This window comes from Rattus norvegicus, chromosome 4 (assembly GCF_021556685.1).
Source record: "Rattus norvegicus strain SHRSP/BbbUtx chromosome 4, alternate assembly SHRSP_T2T, whole genome shotgun sequence".
Taxonomy (NCBI): domain Eukaryota; kingdom Metazoa; phylum Chordata; class Mammalia; order Rodentia; family Muridae; genus Rattus; species Rattus norvegicus.
This window is the reverse complement of record NC_141537.1, coordinates 90,946,886-90,969,653: the sequence shown is the minus strand read 5'-3', so window position 1 is coordinate 90,969,653 and position 22,768 is coordinate 90,946,886. Positions and strand designations below refer to the sequence as shown.

The following is a 22,768-nucleotide window of genomic DNA, read 5'->3' as shown; positions in this document are numbered from 1 at the left end:
AACCCACCTAAAGTAAGATGGGCCTGGATTCAATACGTCCATGCAGATAACTCATTTTCATTCAGGCAATTCTTCCTATGTAAAGTGGAGGAATTCTTTTTTTTTTTTTTTGGTTCTTTTTTTCGGAGCTGGGGATCGAACCCAGGGCCTTGCGCTTCCTAGGTAAGCGCTCTACCACTGAGCTAAATCCCCAGCCCCAAGTGGAGGAATTCTTGAACACACACACACACACACACACACACACACACACACAGTCGCAATCATGGTATACTAACTGTTGATGCAGAAGACGCAGCTCTCTCCTCAAAGACAATAAAAGACAGATTATTCTGGAGCCAAATTGAGTGACCTTGGCCCAGGAAACATGAAGCTAGTTGTGTAATGGCAGAATAAAGTCATACATCAAACATTTAAAAACTATTATGCTGAGAACATCAGAGGCAGGTTACAGCAAAGCAGAGGAATCTCTCCCTAGGGTTCAGATGTTATCTGATGATTTTGTTGGCTTCTGAGTTGGTCTTAGAAGTCTAACAAGATGGTAGGTTTCAAAATATTTTTAATAATGAGTCATATAACGTTAGTTCCAACTCCAAGGAGGTCAAGTTGTGGCTAGTCAGGAGCTAAAAAAGTAGGCTAAAATAAGGTAATGTATTGTACTCTGAACCAGCACCATCCCAAACTCTCCACATCATTACAGTTCAAATCAGTCTTTGAAGACACAACTTTTGTTTTTCAGGAATTCTCTTTATATGGGAAAGCCCATGGATCAAGCAGCCTATTAATACTACTTCATGTTTACCTCCCTCACCTCCAGAGCCTTCGCTGATGAGTATCACTAGGTATACTTTACACATGTATTTTGTATAAATAGTTCAATTTTAGAGAATTGGTATAGGCTTGAGATCAAATGGGTAGATGAAACTTCAGAACTTCCACTAATTTAAGCAAATATTTTTATTCATAGTTGCAGAATGAATAAATTCCAAGGATAATGACACATCAGGTTATACTTGCTGTCACAGAATAGTAGATTTAAAGTATTTAAGTGATGGAGTACTAACAAATTTAGGAGAAGATTACACTTTCAAACTCATCTGTTGCTGAGATAGGAAAGATGAACCAAGTATAATAAAAAACTGTTTGTTCAAGGCCATCCTCAATCTCCACCCTCTTTTCCCAAGTAGCTCTGGGTGCTGATGGAATGCCTCCTTTGTCCACTCTGGGAAAGTTCCTTCATCAACACTCAGAGCATTGTCGAAGTAAACCTCTGGGCCCTTCCATCCTGTGTCTGAAGTCCAGCTCATATCTCTGGAAAGGAGTCTTCAAAGACATGGCCTTTTGGTTCAAGGCTTACAAGCTTTCATATACTGCTAAGCATATCATGGGACAAGACAGATGTGTCTCAGAAGATACATTTGAGATATAATAAATACAAACTAACATGTTTTCACTGGCTAGAAGAAAAAAACAGGTTTTTCTCATTTGGTTTTTATACATGCTAATATTTGATAAAATATGTTCTTTTGTTGTTTTTAACTGTTTTAGAAACAGCAAATCTGTTTCCTTCATTCTGTCCAATGACTGAGGCTGTGATTGAAATTTCTTCAGACACAGAAAGTATAAGTTAGAGCAATTAACCTTATCATTTATATGTGTGTTTGTCTTTGTGTGTGTGTATGTGTGTGTGTGTGTGTGTGTGTGTGTGTGTGTGTGTGTGAGAGAGAGAGAGAGAGAGAGAGAGAGAGAGAGGTTTGTCATTCCTTGCTTATTTCAGCTGACTGGGTGTCAAATCTTCTATTCTTCCAGATTATTTGACCAAGATTGCTGCATACTGTGTGTTTTACACTTTAAAATGTTCAGACTCTTATCTCAGTTTGTATCATGTAGTGCAGTCTTTTTAATGCTTTTTCCCCCTAATTCTGAAGGCAGTTTTTTAAATCAGTTTCTTTTCTGTCTTAATTAGAAAAAAAAAAAACAACTAATCTTCCAATCCTTCCAATTCTTAAAGTTTTAATCCTTTGCTTAGTTCCTTTCATCTAGTAACACCCGCTCCCATTTACCCAACTTTAAAACAAAACAAAACAAAACAAAAAAAATCAGGGTCTTACTCTGAAGCTTTAGTTGGCCTTGAGCTTCTTGAAACCTGCCTGGGATCAAAGCTGTTTGCCTCCACGCCTTGCTTTAAATCCCCCTTTTCACGTATGATGTTGGTTTCTATTCCTGCAGAGCTATGGCCTAGTACAAAGTGCAGTGTCAGGGTTTCTGGGAGAAGCTTCTCAAAGTAGTCTACTTGGCTTTAATCATAGTGCCTGACAGGTGGCATGTGACTGATCACAGTTTGGGAAGAAACGTACTAACTGACAGATGGCTACATTAGAGTAACCCAGATGACCTAGGTGACCAGAGTCATGGAGCAGAAGAAGAAAGTCAGTGAACATAAGGCAAAGCCCGAGAAATCCTGTGAGCAGTGGTAAATATTGAAGGAGGGGTGCCACCCGCCCCCTGGTTGCTGCTATGCTGAAGCTTCAGTTTTGGAACATGAAATTATTGACGCGATGTGCAGGCTCCTATTTAAAGTGTGGTTTTCTAGTTATTTTCTAGTTCTAAAGTTTGACTCTGCCCTCTTTTCAGAGGAAGGAAGAAAAGAAATGGGGAAGAGAGAAAAGAAGGAAAAAGGGGACAAAAAGAGGGAAGGGGAAAAGGAAGAGTGGAAGGGAAAAGAAAGGAAGGGGGAAAGAAAGAAGGAGAGGAAGAAGAAGAGAGTTGCAGGTATAATTAGCGCCCCAGTCCTTAAAGCTTTTCTCCTCAAGCCACTTAGAATTAACTCCTTGTGATCAAGATCCTCCCTGTTGAGAGAGTAGAGACCAGAGGGGTTTACACACCCAGCAAATCATTTCTGCAATCACTTCCCAAGAGCCTCTTCCATTTTATTTATGCTCCACACATGAGTGCTAGTCCAAGGGGAAATAGTTAAAGACACTGCTTTGGATGGTCAGATGAAACCACAGTAGATGGTGCTTTGGTAAAACTGCTGCTGTCAATCATGATTTCAAACTCTCCTTAGTGCCTATTGTGATAACTAATTCCTTTCCTGGAGAGACAATGTCTCCTGTCTCTGCATATGTCCCCAAACCAGAGTAAAACTCCTTCAAAGTTCATGAGAATGCCTTCCCTTGGTGTGGACGATTGCCTCTCCTTTGCTGTATAAATGGAGCCTTCTACTCTCACAGTTAACTTTTCCAAACCTTACACGTCACCAGCTAGACCCAGAGTTCACGTGTTAGGAAAGAACTGTGCTGCATAAAAACGAGTTGGAAGGACCCTGTGAGAGCTTCTAGAAGCTTGGGGAGTCCAATGTCTATCCCTATGTACTCTTTTCTAGAAGCATGTCCATAGTAACAGGCATGCTAATGATGGTCCCTTGCAAGCAGAGCTGATTTGGTGGAGACAGCAACTGATTGGCTCATAGGACCAATTTCTACAATGGTATCATATCAATGTTACATAGAAAATATCATAAAACACTGGAGAAAAGCATTTCAATTTTAGTTGATTACTCCACAGTCACTTTAAGTGATGCTAGAGAAGGATAGGGTAATGTTAGTGTATCTTGAGCACAATCAGGGCATGCTGGATACAGTTTGTCACTCTTTGTGTGAACCACCATAAAAACCTTTCTGAAAGTCACTGAGTTCAGTCTACCATCCCTGTCTAATGGATGCTCTTTCACAGACAATGGTCTCTTACTTTTGCACTGAGAAAATTTTTTAATTCTCTTTACATTTTTCCCAATGCTTATTATTTTCAGGCACCTAATTTGTAGCAGTTTTGTGATGGAGGCTCATGTGTTCCGGTCCTTCTAGCTTGCATCTGTGAGGCTGTGAACTTCTTTACATGCTCTGTGTTCATGCCAATATTCTCTTCTGTCAAGACTCTGTATGAATTTAAATAACAATTTCAAAACATCTGGTTCATTGACTAAAAGCAATCTTTGTATAATTCATTGGAGATTTAGAATCCATTCCCAATTATATTAACCAGTTTGTGTCAGTATAACATTGTAAGGGAGAATGGAGTTTGGCCTCAGACATGATTTATATTCCTCTAACATCTAATTCTAATTAGTGGAAAATCTTTGTTGAATCTCTTGGTTAAGCCTGATAATAATACATACTTGGTAGGCTCTTAAACTATCTTTATTTATAAGATGGCTTAATATGATGCTATTCCCAGGTGTTAAAAGCATTTAAGGAAATGAAGTACCAAAATGGTTTAAGCAAAAACCCTGTGAAATCTTCCTCTCCCTCTCCCTCTCCCTCTCCCTCTTCCTCTCCCTCCTCCTTCTCCCTCTCCCTCTCCCTCCTCCTTCTCCCTCTCCCTTTCCTTTCCTCCTGCCCCCTCCCCACTCTGAACTCATCAAAATATCACTAGAGATTTGGAATCAAAGAGTTCATATGAATTGCTCCTCACTCTTCTACATGATAGGTGGAAGCTCGCAATCCTACTTTAAAGGATGATGGAGGGTCACAGTTCTACTTTAAACAAGACAGTTGGAGTACTTAAGGCTTAAGTACTTTCAGAGAGATGAAAACACAAAGAGATATAATCAACAAAACAAGGACAAATGAAAGTACACTTCAGAGTGACTTGTTTTAAAAGGAAAACAAATTTCAGATTCAAAGACCCCAGAGCTACCTTTATTCTAGAATTAAACCCTGTAAGTGGTATTTTGTTTTATATTATAAGACCAGGTCTTTCTACATAGTTCTGATTGTTCAGATATATAACCAGATATATATTCACTATATAGATCAGGCTTCATGTAGCCTAGATCTCACAGAAAGCCACCTGCCTCTGCCTCCTGAGAGCTAGGAGAAAAGCTATGCATCACTATACCATTCAGTCTTGTAAGTTTCAATGGAAAATGGGAAAATACTTGGCAATATTAGCAATGCAGTGACATACATAAACGCACACACACACACACACATCTATATATATATATGGGCTCTACTGAGAGTAATACATAATATATAATACACAGAAGTAAATGAGATAATGCTCTTGTCCCGATTGTTCCCTGACTCCACTTTTTGTCTGCACAGGTGTTTTTTCTATCACCAAAGCCCTAAAGAGTCTTATCTACCTTAACAGTTCATCCTGAACTTTCCACTCGACTTCAGTGGCCCAGATATATAACCAAATCTGATCTTTCTGTAACACAAATGTTTCAAGGTTCCCTTGACTTCCATTTGACAAAGATGGCACTGTGGTTTTCATTTTTAAGAAGCCCGAGCTTTAGGGTGGAGAATCCTTTTGGGGCTGTGGCCTGTTATCTGTTGCCTGCTAATAATTCTAATTTGACATTTTATGTATGGGGGAGCCTGTAACTCTCCCATCTGGCCTATAGCAACAGATGCTAATTAAGAATGTGAAAGAAGAGTCCAGGCTTCAGTCCCCAATGCCTCTTTCCAACATTCCAGGTTTTTACCCACACCCCCAAAATGGCACCCCAATGTCAGCAGGATGTAGTCATAGACAATTGCGGCATCCCTTATTGATTTATAATCAACAAAATGCTGGGGTGTTTGGTTTTAGACCGTGGGACAAGAGACTAAGGTGCATATTTGACATACTAAAGCTAACCTGGTTCTCCCAGCAAGCATCTCTCAGTCCATAGTTACCTAGTGCTGCTGCAGCTTGTTCTTCCTAAACTGGAACTTCCGGATCTGGACACATACCTAGAGTTGGCATGCCAGAAGAGGTACCTTCCTGGGAAACACCTCAAGCAGTCAGGTGATTTTGTGATCTGCTCTTGGAAGAGCTCGCTAGCTAGCCAAGAATGCCAGCAGCAGTGTGGGGAACATTCAGGACAGTTTATGATCATGGCAAGTATTCAGAACTGGAGTTAAGAGTCCCGACACGAACTGCACATTTATGGGTTAGTGTGTAGACAGAGGTTACTATAGTTTGGAGTCCTTCACTCATCTTCTTGCAATAAAGCCTAAATGGCCTGGTTGTACTACATTTTTAAGAGGAAATTATGAGAGTGGATAGGTAATTTAGGTGTGTGGGTTTTATGATGCATGTCAAACCAAATATGGAAATGCTAATGCCTGGAGATGCTGTACTAAAGTTTCTGCCATGCTCACAGTAGCAGCATTACTCGATGAGCAGATTTTGTATGTTCATAGCGTTTATCTCCTTGTATCAAAACACTGGATCAAATTCAAATCATTGAACAAATCAGGAAATCTCTTCCCCACTAAGGAGCTTTTGACCTGGCATGATCAGTACCTGAAGATGTAGAGACACTTTGGCAATCAGTTCCAAAGCTGGAGGGTAGCTTTTTTAAACCAAAGTTGCTAATGAGTTTGTTCATTTCAACTGTTTAAAATTCATCTTCAGAGCTCATGAGCTTGTACATGAAGACTGTAATTTTCTATGTGACAAGGATCTGGTCACAGTGAGATCTGCTCCTCACTACAGAAAACATTGATTCCACCTTGGTCTTCTAGAAGACAATATGAGAGAACAAAGTTATTCAGGGCACTTCCAGGGTCAGTACATGTTATTCTTCCCAGAGTTATGATCCTATATTTCCATGGAGTCATCTGCCATCCCACTGGCCCATGTTTTTGCCCTCTTTTACACAAACTTTCTTGTCTCACCCTCTACAATATACTTTTTATTGGGCATTTTGTGGCTGAAATGCTGCCTCTTGCTTTAAAAAGATTAAATTGTCTAAATTTATTGTTTGTTACATTTCAATAGCCATGTTTTTCTATGAATTTCATCATTCACCTATCCCACTTTATAAATGTGTGAGAAGACTCATTTTAATAATCTCCAGAAAAAAAAATCTTAATTCTCACATTGTTTCACGTAAGCTCTTGTATAGTTCCTAGTCCCGAAAGACAGAAGTATTTCCTTTTTAAAGTCAATGAGCAATTAACCAAAATATTCTTCCTCATGTATCATTCAGCCTTCAGTTTTAGTTTGGTAATATTTAAGTTTGGTAATGTCTGCAGCAAAGTTGTCCAGGGGACAGAATGAACTTCAGATGCATGAGTTATGTGCACTTGGCCCAGCTGTAAATATCATTGTCCTTTGCTGAATGATGTTTTCAAAGAATATAAAATAAATTTACCTAAAGGTCAAATGTATCTGTATATGAAAGGAGGGCTGTTGAGATGCTCAGTGGCTCAGAGCAAGCAATGTTCTGTCAGATGGCATAGAGGCTCCAGAGGTTGCAATTCCATTTGCTTGGAATCGCATACCTTCTTCTCGACATGATCGGACTATTGGTCTTCAGAACACACAGTTACCATGCTTTCATGGGCAAGACATGTACATACATGATTAAGCCAATCAACATTCCTGTATGGGTCAGACAGGGTGTCCCAAGTCCCCACAGGCAGCTGAAGAGCTCTTAGCAAGTTGATGGCTTCTGGGGAGGAAGAGTGGGTTTTCACTGAGGGTGAGGCTTGTGGCAGGCAGGTGGACTATGCTCCAGTGTATGGCCCTAAACAAAAATTGAAATCAGTGGGGTATAAAAAAATTAAAAAGACCTGAAATTGTCAGGAGAAGACAGAATTTGGAGGGGTGGGCATAAGGAGAAGCAGTGAGGTATGAATATGATTAAAATACATTGTATGCTTGTATGAGATTCTCTGAAAATTAAAAACGTCTTATTTATAAAGAGTAGGAAGACTATGAGAAAGCAAAGGAAATAGCCTGCTCAGCAGTGGGATTGTCAGAGCATGCTGTTACTAGTGCACACACGCAAATGATTGCTGCAATACTCTCAAAGAGGCAGACGCCACGCAGTGGGGAGATGAAAACACAGACATCAGTTTCTCATTAAGGCTGTTGGACCGAAGGCAATTGTGTAAATGCTGTGGTCAGCACCCTTTCAAATGCTCTTAGCTAGAGAAGGAAATTGCTTCATGGAAACGTGGAACCATAATGCCACCTCCATAAGCTGTCCATGAGATCAAATTTATGTGTTCTCTCTCTCTAGTGAACTTTTTTATGCGGACATAAGTAAGCGATACCATCTCTTGCAGGGGAATTCATGGCACTGAAGAAACAGACACGTAGATAAGAGAAGATATGACTCAATTACTTTACACATGTGTATTTAACGTGTGAGCATTAATTAGTTTGCTACAGCTGACAAACAAAATACCACAGCCTGGATGCTTAATCAACAGAAATTAACACTCATGCTGTTCTGTGGCCTAAAACTCCAGGATCAGGTTGTTTTCCAGGTGGAAGCTTTTCTGAAGTCTCTGTCCTGGGCTGGCACGTCGGCTGTCATGCCCATCTCAGTATAAGAACCACAATTAGATTGGAGTATGGCCCACACCAAGGGTTGAATTTGAACTTACACTTTTTTTTAAAAAAAGCAGAAATCATTCATGTGTTAATTTTAAATGCCCGTGGGGACTTCAAAATAGAGCAAAAACCAGGGAAAGAAGCAAAGTTTCTATCCGATTCGGTCAAAGGATGATAAACGTGTGAAGAAATGATGAACTCTGTGGCCTGCAGCCAATTGCAGGAGGATCACTAGGAGGAGTTGCAGGGAGGTAAGGGCTACTTTAGAAGGATGCTCTGTATGCCTCCAGCATGGCACCAAGTCTCAGTTACTGGTGAGAAGAATTGCTTTTCCACCTGGGTACAAGGGGGGCAGCTTTCTCATTGGCGTCGTTCTAGCTTGCTATGTGTAGACAGCACAGTTCTGATGGCTCTTTCTGCACTTGTTCTTTTCAAGTAACCTTCGCACACATTGATCCGTCTGCAATGTTTGCACATCTGCGGTGGCAGCTCCAAATTCCTCATTCCCTGCGTAACTCATACATTTAAAGCGCAAACGCATCCCACCCTGTGTACTTCTGTTGTAGTTAAATGGCCTCTCTCTATTGCTATATTTTAAAAAAGCTGTTAGCTTTCATAAATCTTGTACCTCTTACAACCAAAAAGTACAATTTTAGCAGAGGACTAGGTTGATGGATTTCCCTTTGTTTAGAAGACCAGGGTTTTTTTTTAATCACTTGTATCATGAATTTGTATGTGATTATTTGTTTATATTTTAAAATTCAAATATGATTCCATCATTTCTCCTCCTCCCCTTTATCCCTCCTACTTCTTCCATGTCCATCATTCCAGCTCCCTCTCAAATTCATGGCTCCTCATTATTACTATTAGTATTATTGATATTATTATTATTATTATTATTGCTGTTGTTGTTTTTACAAACACACATACATATAAATAGGCAAATATGTAGATACAACTGCTGAGTTCATGTAGTGTTGGCTGATGTATTTGATTTCAAGGCTGACAACTTGATATTGGATAATGAGTTGTGGAGCTCATCCCTGGGAAAGACTAATCTCCTGCTCTCATCATTCCTTAGTTATCTGTAGTTCTTTAAGGGCAGGTCCCTGAGAGATTACCCCTTTCATGTTAGCATGCCCATTGATGATTTGTTTTTATTTTGATGTTGTTGTTAATGCTGTTATTGTTACTTTTTCAGATCTTATTTACTCGGTCACATTGTTAAAAGTATCTCAGGTGAAGTTTTCCTGTAATTGATTGGAGACACATTTCTACAGCAGGCTTGCTGATTCTCTGACTCCTAAAATCTTTGGTCCATCTCTTTTAGGATCTTCCCTGATGCTTAGCTGTAAGAGCTAAGAGTTTCTACTGGGGCTTAGCACTACAGCACAGTTAGTTGTTTCTTGTAATAGTCATCATTTATTGCAAAGAGACGTGTTTTGATGAGGGGTGAGATCATCAATTCCCTTTAAAGAATAAATATTTAGAATGCAAATAGCAATTGTCACTTATCATTAATTAATATTTTAATAGAGGATGTCACTGTAGCCTTTGGTGAACTAGAACTCATTATGTAGGACAGGCTCATTGGGAACTCACAGAGATCTACCCACTTCTGCCTTGGGAGCACTATAATTAAAGTCTGCATCATCATACCTGGCCAGGTAGCAGTTAGGAAATTTGCTGGCTTGGTAAATACATGTACTTACTATCCCTGAGTAGTTGGCTAGGTATCTGGGACCAGGAATGACATCCTTACTGTTTAGTGGACTTTAAGCCATGGCAACAGTGACCAGGTGTTGTTGCTGCTGGAGGAGAAATTAACTCCTGATACCAACAAGTACTATGTCCAATTTTCTGAGGAACTGCTAGATTGATTTCCACTGTGATTGTACTAGCTGAAAATACCACCAGCAATGTAAGAGTGTTCCTCTTTCTCCACATCCTCACCAGTATCTGCTGTCACTTGAGTTTTTGATCTTAGACATTCTGACTCTGTGTGTGTGTGTGTGTGTGTGTGTGTGTGTGTGTGTGTGTGTGTGTGTGTGTGTTGGATCCCCAGGTTGGGCAGTCTCTGAATGGTCATTTCTTACATCTCTGCTTTCCCAGAATTCATTGCCATTGATAGCTTAGGATCTGCACTAGCCTCTCATCACACAAAAACGGATTTTGATGAGTAATTTCCAAACTGCTACCTCTTTCTAAGAGGAGGAACTGGGAGACACTACTTTACAGTATCTTATTAGTTTATAAGGAACACGAGTTGGGTATTAGAGTTTTCTTGGGTGCCAAAGATAAAATTAAAGAATTAGGGTAGGTATGGTGGCACATATCTTTATTCCCAGCACTCAGGAGGTAGAGGGAAGAAAATCTCTGTAAATTCAAGGCTAGAGTAGTCTACATACTATGTCTGAGAGACACCTGCATTGAAATGACATGGTTCTTCCTCAATAATACACTAAGTTCATTTCTTTCTAAAATTTTGTCACAATTATGATGAATATTATATCTTAAAATATTAACATGATTTCTAAAAATTGAATTCTTCTATATATTTTTAGTATTTGAAATCTAATATTTATGTTTTAGTTTTTGTTTATTCTTGCAATTCTACATAAAATGCTACATTTATTCAATATAAAAAATAAGCAGAATTCTTAATTCTCGAATGATAATTTTTTCCTTCAGTTTTAGTTAAGATTAATAATATCTTTTAAGTGCAAAAGTAGCTGAGAAATTCTATGTAAATATCTGGTTTTTACTATAGAGATTTTAAATTTCAAGGTGTCAGAAGTAGTGTATATTTGTATAAGAACATGCTGAGGATAAAAGGCACATGCCATTGTTTGTTAATTTCTTTATTAATATTTATCTTGTTTTGTCTCTTTATTATGATTAATTATTATTGCTATTGTTAAAATCATCATCTGTATCACAACTAAAGTAGCTTCAACTTACTCCCATTTCCATTTTACTCTTCTCAAATATATTGATTATTAGTGGGTTGGCATATGTGACTTTCAACTAAAGCCACTATGCAGACATTCATGTGGATGGACTTTAATACTCTGTGATTTATGCAGACCACAGGCTTATATTTAAAAAAAGCTTCGGTAGCTTGCTAAAAACACAAATGAGAATTATTTTAGTGTTATACTTTGTTTCATATCATCTTGCTCAAGAGATCCTAAATAAAATTCTTCCTGCTATGCTCCTTATATTTGCATCAAGTGAACATGGCAACAATTTTATTTCAAATATAATTTCTTTGGCATTAGAAAAAAATCCTATTAGATAATACATTGGAATTTATAGTTCTGAGATGCCATGTCCTGAAACTCAGAGACACTGTATTATGTATGTACATAAACATTCTGAGATTGTTTAAAATATCTGTTGCCATCATTGCTAAGTAAAGCATTCCAGAAATACCAAAAAAAAAAAAACCCAAACCAAATACATGAAAAGTGTTGTCAGTGTGCCAAGCAAATGCTGTGTGCTTACTGATTAAGTTAATCCTGCAAAGCCTTGAATTAGACACATTTAATTATTATTCATTTGATAGGAGATGAAGCATAGGCTGGGATGAAAAAAATAAGCACAGGTCACACAGCAGGTTAAGGCAGAGCCAGGGGTGGACTCGACAGTCTTGTTTGAAACACTATATGTTCTACTTCAAGCAGTTTAATTAATTTAGGAATGAGTTTAATGAATTCTTTTCCAGTTTGCCTGAGTGAGGAGGGAATTTTTATGTTATGAGACAAGCTCTTGCTCTGGAGCTTCGACAGTCTTGAGCTGCCAATATTCCTGTCTAAGCTTGAATGCTGGGAGAGCAGTCAAGTGTTGTTGAGAAAGAGAGAGGATGTTTTCAGGGCGACATCTAAAAATTCGCCAATGAGAGAAATGAATCAAGAAACATTCCTGAAGCATCTTCAGACTGAACTAATTATGGGTCTAAAATGACTTCTTATTGACAGCTTATGGCTGCACGGGTGCTTGCTTGGTCTGCCGAGCTCATCTCTTCATTGTAACATTTGCGGTTCCGTTACATAAAGAAACTGTGAGTACAGTAGAACTAGAGGAGGCAGAAAAGCAGAGAAGATGCTTTTTAAAAAAGAAAATATTTATTTATTTTATATGAGTGCACTGTAGCTGTCTTCAGACACACCAGAAAGGGCATCAGATCTCATTACAGACAGTTCTGAGCCACCATGTGGTTGCTGGGATTTGAACTCAGGACCTCTGGAAGAACAATCAGTGCTCTTAATCACTGAGCCACAACTCCCGCTCTAATAGAATGCTTTTTAATTGAGTTGCTTTCAGGTAGCTTTGACTTTCCTGAAACTCACTATGTAGGGGTTAAATTTTTATGCAAGAATTTCTTTTAACTTTTGGCAGTGACATTTCTGTTCACTTTTGTCATACTGGGAATTAAAATTACGTTGGCAAGCATTCTACCACTAAGCTACGCACCCAGCCTAGCAACAGTATTTTAATACCTTTTGTGTTTAACCCCCCCTTCCCCTTTTACACTCCTGTAGGATTTGTTTCATATAAAAAACAAAAATAAAGAATTAATATAGGACCCAAAACTCAATACACATTACCTGTTGCATGTTCCTGTTCCTTTGGTTCCTGTGCCAGCCTTGAGTTGGCCATTGTTGCCCGAGATAAAAGGTTTATCTAACTTTATAAGTATCCAGAATTACAAATTTAATTAAATTGGTTTATAAACAGGAAATGACAAGGCATTTCACAGTTCTAGGGAATATTCTATTGGCATATAATAGCATTGTTAACTGTTATTTCTGTGTTATAATCTAAGCTATGGAACTTTTTTTTGGATAATTCTGCTTAAAGTAACATGTTTCTTTCTCTGTAATGTGCCTTGGTTGTACAAACTGTAAGCAGATCTCTAGAACTTTATTCATATCTTTATCTTCTAAGTTAAATCTTTAGTTAGAAAAAAACATGAAATAATGGTTTCCTTTATGTGGTCCTTGTAAACTGCTTAAAGTATGCTCTGTGTCTGTGAACTTTCTGCCGAATAACCAATAATTCATTGAATAGCTGATTATGCAAGTCTTTTCTATAGCAGATATGTCCTATGAATATATTAAATACTATTTTTAATAAGGAAAAGTAACAAATAGGTGTTCAGAAATCTTGTTAAAAGATTTCAGCCATATGTAAAGCAGGTTTGTTATTTAGAGAGGTCTATAAATTATCCTTCATTCAAAAATTTGTGGTTTTTTAATCGTGCTATTTTAATTTCCATAAGTTGTAAATTTAAAATAAAATAACAAGAAGGGAAGTTGTAACAGATGTTCTGTCAGCACATTGATTTCAGCGCAGACTCTGTGCGTTTATCATGCTGAATCTTCATCAACTGAAATGGACTGATTTGCAGTATCATGAGCTCTGCAAATTCAAAAGGCATCAAATACAGGAAGCAAAAGCATGGTCTTTTAAAATAGGTTTTAAGACTGGAATTTGCTCTGCTGACTTCTATGTCCTGATTGTAACTGTATTATTTTCTATTACATTTTTGTAGAAGTCACTATTACTGTGCACTCTACTTAAAAGTTTTCTTCCCGTCCTTTAAAATATCTTGGTCATTCTTGCATCTTTGTACATAAAAAATACCTCGCCTTAGTAAAATTAAATATCTTCTTAAAACCAGATCTGTAAAAAAAAAAGTGTTGTTGCTGTTTTTTTTTTTTATTTTTGTTTTTTTTTTTAATGCTGCTCAAGTAATGATTTAATTTGTCTAGATAGTTACTGATGCTAAGGAAACAGGTCCCTTACTCTTATAAACAAAACACAATTTAGACACATTCCACATTATATACAATAGAGACTACTTTTAAAGCTATTGTAGTTGCTTGTACATATGTTCTGGATCAGTATTGGGCACTAACAAATATGAGCCAAACTTGAGAGGGGAGAGGGTATGACAGGGTTATATAATCTGCACACTCTCTGAAGGAAGCCTTATGAAAACATGTGTGAGTAAGTAGCGGTGGGACTGAGAAAGGTAAGAGATAGAAGGCCAGCACAATACAGAGATGACAGTGAGTGAGAAAGGAAGGAAGAAGAGAGGGCAGAGTGGTAGAAGGAAGAAAGGAGGGGAAGGAATAAAAGGAGAGAGCAGGCAAACAGAAGAAGAGGATGGACAAAAGAAAGTGGGGTGGGGATTACAGAGAAACAGAACCGAGAAAGTGAAGGTCTAGACCTCCCTTTCCAGGTGAGGGCAGGGTTGTGAGAATGGAGAAGCTGCAGAGTAGAGAGGGGTCTCCCTACACCCTTTTTAGGCTTGATGTCAGAGAAAGTCAGAGAGGAGTCAAAAGGTTCTTGTCAGTGAAACCTGGGGAAGATCCTTTTGGTATGGAAGACCCTTAGACTCTACAAGTGTTGTGTGTCTAGGCCTCCTGGCTCCTGGCTCTGTGGTTGCTGGAAAATGCCAGCAGTTTGAGAAGCAATCAGCAAAGGTCAGAAGTCACCCAGAAACACAGCTGATGAATATGGAGGGCAAGATGAGAGAAAAGATGTGGGAAAGGAAAGAGAATTGCCCTTTGTTTTTCTGTGTTTCCACTGAAATGCTTAAAAAATTATTCTGAGATGCTATTACTGTAGCCTGGGCTCCTCATCTGGTCCCTCAGTCTGTTTAGGAAAGAAAGTGTAAGAGCTTCTCTTAGCTGAAGGCAGAGAAGGATAGTGCAGGCCTCTGACACAGAATGGGGCTGATCAGGTGTCTTGTCTTCTGGGCATCTTTCCCCAACTATTTACCTATTCATGCATTTTCCCATGAGCATCGCACCCTGTCCAAGAACAGATGCACACTGAGATCATACATTTTTCAGTAGATAGAAGTTTGTTTTCTTGTGTCTTTTTTGAAGAATTTTCTTTGAAAGTGAGAAGACTATGTAGGGGCTATTTCCTCATTAATGCTTATGAAACTGTACTTTGTGTTCAGGCTAAACTAAAGTCAGTGTGGATTTGATTTAAAACAATTCTCAGTAATCTTTTGTTAGCCAAGGCAGCTAAGACATCATATAACATTATCTTTATTATTAGCACTCAGGGGACACAGGAAAGTTGTCCTTGTCCTTTCTTAGCTTCCCTCACATATCCAACAGCAAGGCTGGCTCTATTACTGATATTACTCCAGCTTCAGCCACCTGTGCTTTCTTTTTTTTTTTTTTTTTTTTTTTTTTTTGGTTCTTTTTTTCGGAGCTGGGGACCGAACCCAGGGCCTTGCGCTTCCTAGGTAAGCGCTCTACCACTGAGCTAAATCCCCAGCCCCACACCTGTGCTTTCTGTTTTAAGGGGTCTCCATTTCAGAGCCTAATAAATATGCTGAACAATAAACCAATAATCTTTTTTAAAGCAGGAAACCATTAAAGGAAACTTTATAGTAAGAGCAAATTTTCTCTTGTTAGACAGTAGCCAACTTTTTTTAAGAGTGATAAATGAGAATGGAGTGACATAGAAGGTGAAGCAGTCCTCTAACTTTCAGCCTGTTTTACGACAGCACCGCTGAGCCAATCAGAGTAGCAATCCCCCAAAGTCCAAAGGGCAATGTCCTAGACTTGTTTCAAGACAAAGTTACAGATTTGCCAAATGGCAGATGGAATGAGCATACAGTGATTAAAACTTCCTCTGCCAGCTGGTGTGGTGGCACACCACAACATTGTCTCAGTATGTTAAAGGTTGCAGCAGGAGGATTGCTGAAAGTTTGAGGCTGTTTGGAGCTTTCAAAGAGCTCCAGTATGCACTATGATATATGTGCAGACTCTTACAGATTTCCTGCACTAGGAGAGATCCTTTGGCTGAAGGAAAGTTGACAAGCTGGTCCTGGCATCTCTACTCCAGTGATTTTCACTTTTTCACACTACCTCATAACAGATTTGGCCACAATCTTAGTCTGAATACTGATTAACACAACTCTCTTTTTTTCTCCTCCTTCCTTCTTCTTTCCATGGCCACTCTTGTCTTTCCCCCACTCTGCCTTTATTTTCCTTCTGTAAATGTTCCAGTCATGGTGGGAAAATGGAGATTTAAGATTGCAGCATCAAGAACATCTTTTGCTGTCCAGGTACAAGAAAGCTTAATATCTCCAGGTAACAACAGCAGAAACAAAAACAATAACACCAATGATGTTTGGCAAAATTAAAATCTGCAGAATTATTTACATGGAAAGGAGTCATTATTAGTAGGTGGGTGTGGGGAGGTTCTGATGCTAACTAAGGTCCTGTATCCCAATTGGTTCTTGATCTGTCAGTAAAGAAGTCATGGGCCAATTGCTGGACAGAAGGAATAGGCCTTCTGGGTCTCTGGGGGATAAGAAACAGATGCAAGAGAGGAGGAGAGTTCGCCGTGCTTTGGAGAGAGAAAAATCAAGTGGCCTGTTGCTGCTCCTATAGGCGGGTGGTCATTGGTGTTTAGCAGGAACTAGATGGAGCTGAGCCACTGAAGTTTAGGGCAGGTTTAGGCTCATTTCTGGAGCTTAGGCAGGGTTGGAAAGTTACACACAACAGTTATTTTGGAGTCCTTTGCCTTTTGAGCACAGCTTGCTCACAGGCCACTTATCAGGCAATGTGTGCATTGGCTGACACAATACATTTTAGTGATAAAGCTGCAAGACTACAGTAAGGCCCCAGCTGCAAGATACAGAAACTGTTAGAATGCAAAATGAAAGCAGGAAACAACAACCTTGAATCTCTATTAAAGGGGACGACACAATAGCTGAAATGTAGACATCATATATAGATTAAGAACAATCAGGAGGTGTAGGCATTGTGAATGCAAACATGTTTACATTGCAGTGAATAAATTGAACTTGCCTAGGAAACGTTTTGTTCATGGTTTGTGATATTTATTCTTTATTCTCACTCTCTTCCTTTTCTATGTGTGTAATTGGAGATTTCAATGTTTTCCCCTTAGCCATAAAATGAAGAACTTCATTGACATGCCCTTGTGCCATCTGTAATGCTCTGTGGCATCATGGTCACGTCACATTGCTGTTTAAACCCAACTATGGAATACGTTTTTAAATAGGAAGAGATATTTACATTGTGTCTCTTAAATTCAGAAGGACAGCTTGTCCTTAGATGTCTTTTGTGCCCTTAGTAAACATGGGTATATTGTTCATGATGCTTTTCTTTCTCATCCACATGTGCTTAGAGTGCATCACAAGGGAAGAAAAAGAACCACAGTTATACAGATACACAATAGTTACCCTTCTTACTTTTGTTGTGTGGAGCAGAGTTGCTATTTGCTCTTAGCAGAGAACCTGCGACAAGGAAAAATTCAACAATGATCCATTAGTATTTCAACTATTTAAAGGAAATAGAATTAGAGTTTATGAATCAGAATCATGATTTAAGCATTTAATAGCAAGACTTAGAAAAGGGCAATGAAAGTCACATTAAAAAGGCATGAGATCTCTGGAGGGTTTTAGAATTTCTTCTACAGAATAATTTCCATACTATTTAACTGCTCATCAGCAGGAGTAAAGGCTTATACACACTTAAATAGTAAATCTACAGAGAAATAGATATAGCAGATAGTTGGACAGTAGACAATATAGAAGTCTTTGTGAGACATGTTTCACTGTAGCAAGAATATTCTGACAAGCCATGAAACTTGGTTGAAGAGATTGGGACAAGAAAGCAACATGATTTTGACACACGTATAATTAATGTGAAATGCTATGTCTATGTTTAATATTTTTCTCATAAATTATGCATTTAGCTCACACTAGATATATCAGATCACATTAGAGATGGCTAGTTAATAGAAATGTTTCCCTATATGTATTTTCTGGCAACTGTTTTTCATTTTCAATCTATCTACATTTTTCATATAGATAACAAAATAGGCAAGCAGTGATCTTTATATATATTGTGGGCAATTAAGATGTTGATTCTAATGAAGTTAATAGGAGGGATACACGCAAAATAAATTATAAAACCAGAAAAAGTTAAGAATTATTTGTCATTGTTGGTATTCTAAATTCCAACAGTAAACAAAGTTGAACAGGCCCCAAAAGTCACATTTTCCTGGGTTATATAGTATGATGGTTTTTTTTTCCACTGTTGAGTGAAGTTGATGTATATTTTAAATCTACTTTAAATCTCTAAAAAGAAATGGCAGTAACACAATTAAATTTGCACTGTGAAAATACTCCAACCGCTAGATCATGTCACTTATATTCAGTGGAAGCAGCATAGGACTGTGTCAATCCAAGTAATGAGGAATTCTGTTACACACGGTGTGTAGTCTATGCAAACAGTTCACAACTAAGGCGAACAGGGTTTTAGAGCACCATTCTTACTACTGCTGCAGTAGAAACCTGATCCTGTGAATGACATGCTTGCTCCCCTCAGAACTTTGTGTATTCAAACTTCATTCCAAAAGAATGTGATTGGAGGTAAAGTCTTCAAGATGTAATTAGATTTAGAGGAGCCCATACATATGGGGCCTCCATTAGAGAGAATAGCCTCAGTAGGAGAGAATGACAAGAGAGAGTGTGATAAGGGTCTCATTGTGTATGTGTGACTGGTCTGGAACTCATTATGCAACCCAGGCTGGCCTTGAACTTGAGATCACATGCGTCAGTCTCCCAAGTGCTATCCTCACTTGTGTAAACCATCACACCTTGCTGGGCTGAGCCTTCCTAAGAGAAAGTTTTTTTTTTTTTTTTAAGAGAAAGTTTTTTAATCTACATCTTTTCCATGGAAAGATATCCTAAAAAGAATTCAGAAGGTCAAGGAACATCTCTTAGCAGGTACCAAGTCTACAGGTACCTTCTAACCTTCTACAATTGGAGAAATATATGCTGTGTAAGCCGTGAAGACAATAGTGTTTCCTCAGGACAGCTGAAACTAAGACAATTGGTATCTGGAAAATGTTTTATGCAAACCTTGGCTTTATGTTCCTTTTTAGTGGCACACACCTATAATCCTTGTACAAAGGAGGGTGAGGTAGGAGGTAACAAGCTTGAGGCAAGCCTCAGATAGATTGTGGCCCTGTCTCAGAAAATCAAATATGAAACAAAAATTAAAACGAAACAAAACTATTGCAACTACCACCAACAAAACATTTCCCAGGTAAATACCTGGGCTTTCACAATGTATGAAAGGATTCATATGCAAATCATAAAGCCCCCTACATTTGGACTTTTTCCAGAGTTTTGTATTCAGTTGGCATGCCAACCTAGATAAATGAATGCAAATCTACCGTGTTGGATTGTAGGAGGGTTCATGGAGAATTCTCAATAAGCTGTGGTAAAGGCACTGAGGAATGGTGCTTAATAACCTTTCTAGGACTGATGCAGCCGGTGTGTGAAGCCCAGGAGAGCCACATGACTAAATAGCACATGCCAGCATAGCAGGCCTATATTTCACTTTAATGTGTCTCATGTGTACCCCATGATAACAGATGGGAGGTAAATGCTTTTGATTGATGACAGTTTTGCTACATTTGAAATTGGCTTTGATGGTGACAGGACACTACTGACTATTTTTCTAGCATGAGGAAGGACACACTAATAAAACAGTAGTTTTCATTGTAGGAGCCGAGGGAGCCTCCTACTATGTTCACACTCAGCTGACAGTGTATGAAAAAGCTTGTATATTGCATATTCATATATAATTTAACTAGTTTCATAATAGTTGATAATAAATTAGTGATAATTTGTAATATATAAATGATAGGAAATATACATTTGAATATGTATGTCTAGTAAAAGGACATTTTTATAAATGAGGTATATAAGACATAAATATATATTTGTATAATTTAACTGAATATTTACAATTACAAATTAGAATTCTCTGGACTAGTATTTTTTGAAAAATAATCAACACCATACCAAGAAAATTAAATAGCCAACCATAAAAAGTCTGCATGCCATATTTGAATCATTTATTAATGTCCAAATAAAAGAAGCTCATTCTTTGGAAATGAGATGTTTCTCCTTTGGATTGGTGGGAGAAAAAATATATTTAGGCACATATGGTTATTACAAACACTTATTTGTTTGATTAACTAATTTAAGTGTGTGTGTGTGTGTGTGTGTGTGTGTGTGTGTGTCAGAGTGCATTCAGGACCCCTCAGAAGAGGACACCAGATCACCTAGGAAAGGGATTATATGGGTAATTGTGTGGCTTTTAGGAACTGAACCAGATCCCCTGCAAGAGCAAAAGGTGCTCTGTAGTGAAGGGCCATCATTACAGTCCTAACAAAGGGCTTTAAACTATGAAATCTCAACTCCCTGGACTATAAATTAGGTCAAAGGCACAACAAAAAGAGGAGTCCTTAAGAAGATTAACTTTTGTTCTTCTGGAACATGAGGGAAGTGGACTGGGGTGAACAGTTTCCTGACTCTGGGAGTACCAACTCAATACACGCTTTTACTGACTCACACGGTATTTGTTTTTAGATTGTTATAGATGGTTTTAAATCTCCATCATATTATCTATTAAGCACAGATGAAATAATGGTGTCAGAAGTCAGAATCTGGAAAATTCTCCGGAGCTTGCTGAGCAGAATGGCATGAGGAGTTCTCTGTGAGTGAATCTACATGGCTGGAGAAGGAAGAAGCCCACTGTCTCCTTAGAAGAACTCAGCCCTCATAGTGTGTTTTCTGGCTGGGAAAGTGTGTGCTTGTGTTTTGAATTATTAACTGGAGCCAGTAGCACGAGCTAGCAGGGTATGTAAATGTCAATTTGTCACCTGCATTTGAAAGTAAGGCAAGCTGCTGTCCTGAAGGTGAACCCCAAAACCAAGTAGTTGAGTAAGGAATGTAGCCTTTTGCATAATGAAGACCTGGTGGCTGCCAGTGCTGTGGCTGTCAGGGAGAGAGAGACTTAGGCAAAGGGACAAAGAAGACAGGACTGAGCTGGGGAGAGGCAATGCGAAGCACATGGAGAGATACAGAGGCAGAGAAGTCAGATTAAGTTAGAGGCCAGCTGACAGACTGCCCCAGGCAAAAGACCAACAGCCTTAAACTATGTAGATATCTCCGAGTCTTTATTATTAAACTTCAAGCAGGATCCCCAAAATCCCTTCAAAAGAGGTCTCCCCTCCACCTTGTGCTGGGTTCTTCTACTGTTTGAATACTTTTACCATGGCAGAAAGTTGCTTACATAATATTTGTCAACTTTCAAAACCCAAGCAAGCAAGTTCAAACAACTTAGGGTTGCTGTATTACCTCTTAGCTCTAGGTGACATTGTTATCTTACTTTATATTCCACACATAGGTATGCAAAGATTAGTGTTAACCACTAAAATTTCAAATACCTCAAACCCAGCTAATGATACATGTCAGTTATTTAATTAGAAAACTCATGGCTCAACTGGTTCCTTACTTTGCAATCCAGAAGATTGCACTACTGGCACAGATACAGACAGTTCCAATAGACAGAAAAAGTATATTTACTCTCTATTTACACTATGGTAAATATTTTAGTCAGGGACTACAGAAAACATTTGCCTTCTGAACGGTCATAAAAACCACTGATCAATAGGCAGTCAGAGAGAAGTCCTTGAAGCCCTTCTGGGTTCAGCCTCTAGTCCACACTCTTCCCTATAACCTCCATCTGCTCTGAGTGTGCATGGGCCTCCATGTGCACAAATCCCACTTGCAGAATCGGTGATAGTTTGCAGTTTTCTACATCATTTTTTTCATAATGGATAGGTGCCATAATGACCTAGCATTAATTGGTATTTGTCCACTATATGAACACATAGTTTTCTAATTCTCTTTTTGACACATGAGTGACATAGTATTTTGAGCTACCACCAATAAAAGTGCTATATAAATATTCATGTATATTCCTGGTATTGGTGTATGTTTTTAATTTAATTTAATTTTGGTGTTTCTCGATAGGTTATTTCTCAGCCAGTGAAATCAGCCGGGTTTTATTGGAAAGCTACTCCCAGCAAGTTCACTGGCTTGAGATTGAGGAATTGAGGTCAGGGAGCTTGTCATGGGAAAAGGCAGATTGTCTAACCCAGATATGCTTAGTGGGTACTATTCCTGAAACCTGCTGAACATGACTCAAGATAATTATTATTTCAAGATAACAAATGGCCTGTTTCTCTCCTCACCTACCTAATTCTGAGAGTGGGCTTTATTTCCTTGGTTCTGAATGCCCCACTCCCACCACTCCTCCAACTCCCAAGATCCCTGGGCCTAAAAGTTTCAAATGTACAATCAAGAATAAGTTTTTCTCCCTAAGCCCCTTAACTTTATCTTCTGCCCCTAAAATACAGGTGATCCCTCAGAACTTGTGTGCAGAAAACTCCAAAACTGCTACCCACAGGTGCTCCTGTCTACAGTCACAGAGGATTCTACTGGACCTGCAATTTCTAAGCCGCCAGATGGCCCAAAGATTGTGGGCAGCAGTGAAACAAC

General features: G+C 38.6%; 1 pseudogene; it reads left to right on the top strand.

Annotated features, from left to right (window-relative positions):
• Positions 1–2,408: 2,408 nt before the first annotated feature.
• Positions 2,409–6,499, top strand: Ppp6c-ps1 (protein phosphatase 6, catalytic subunit, pseudogene 1; annotated as a pseudogene).
• Positions 6,500–22,768: the final 16,269 nt, after the last annotated feature.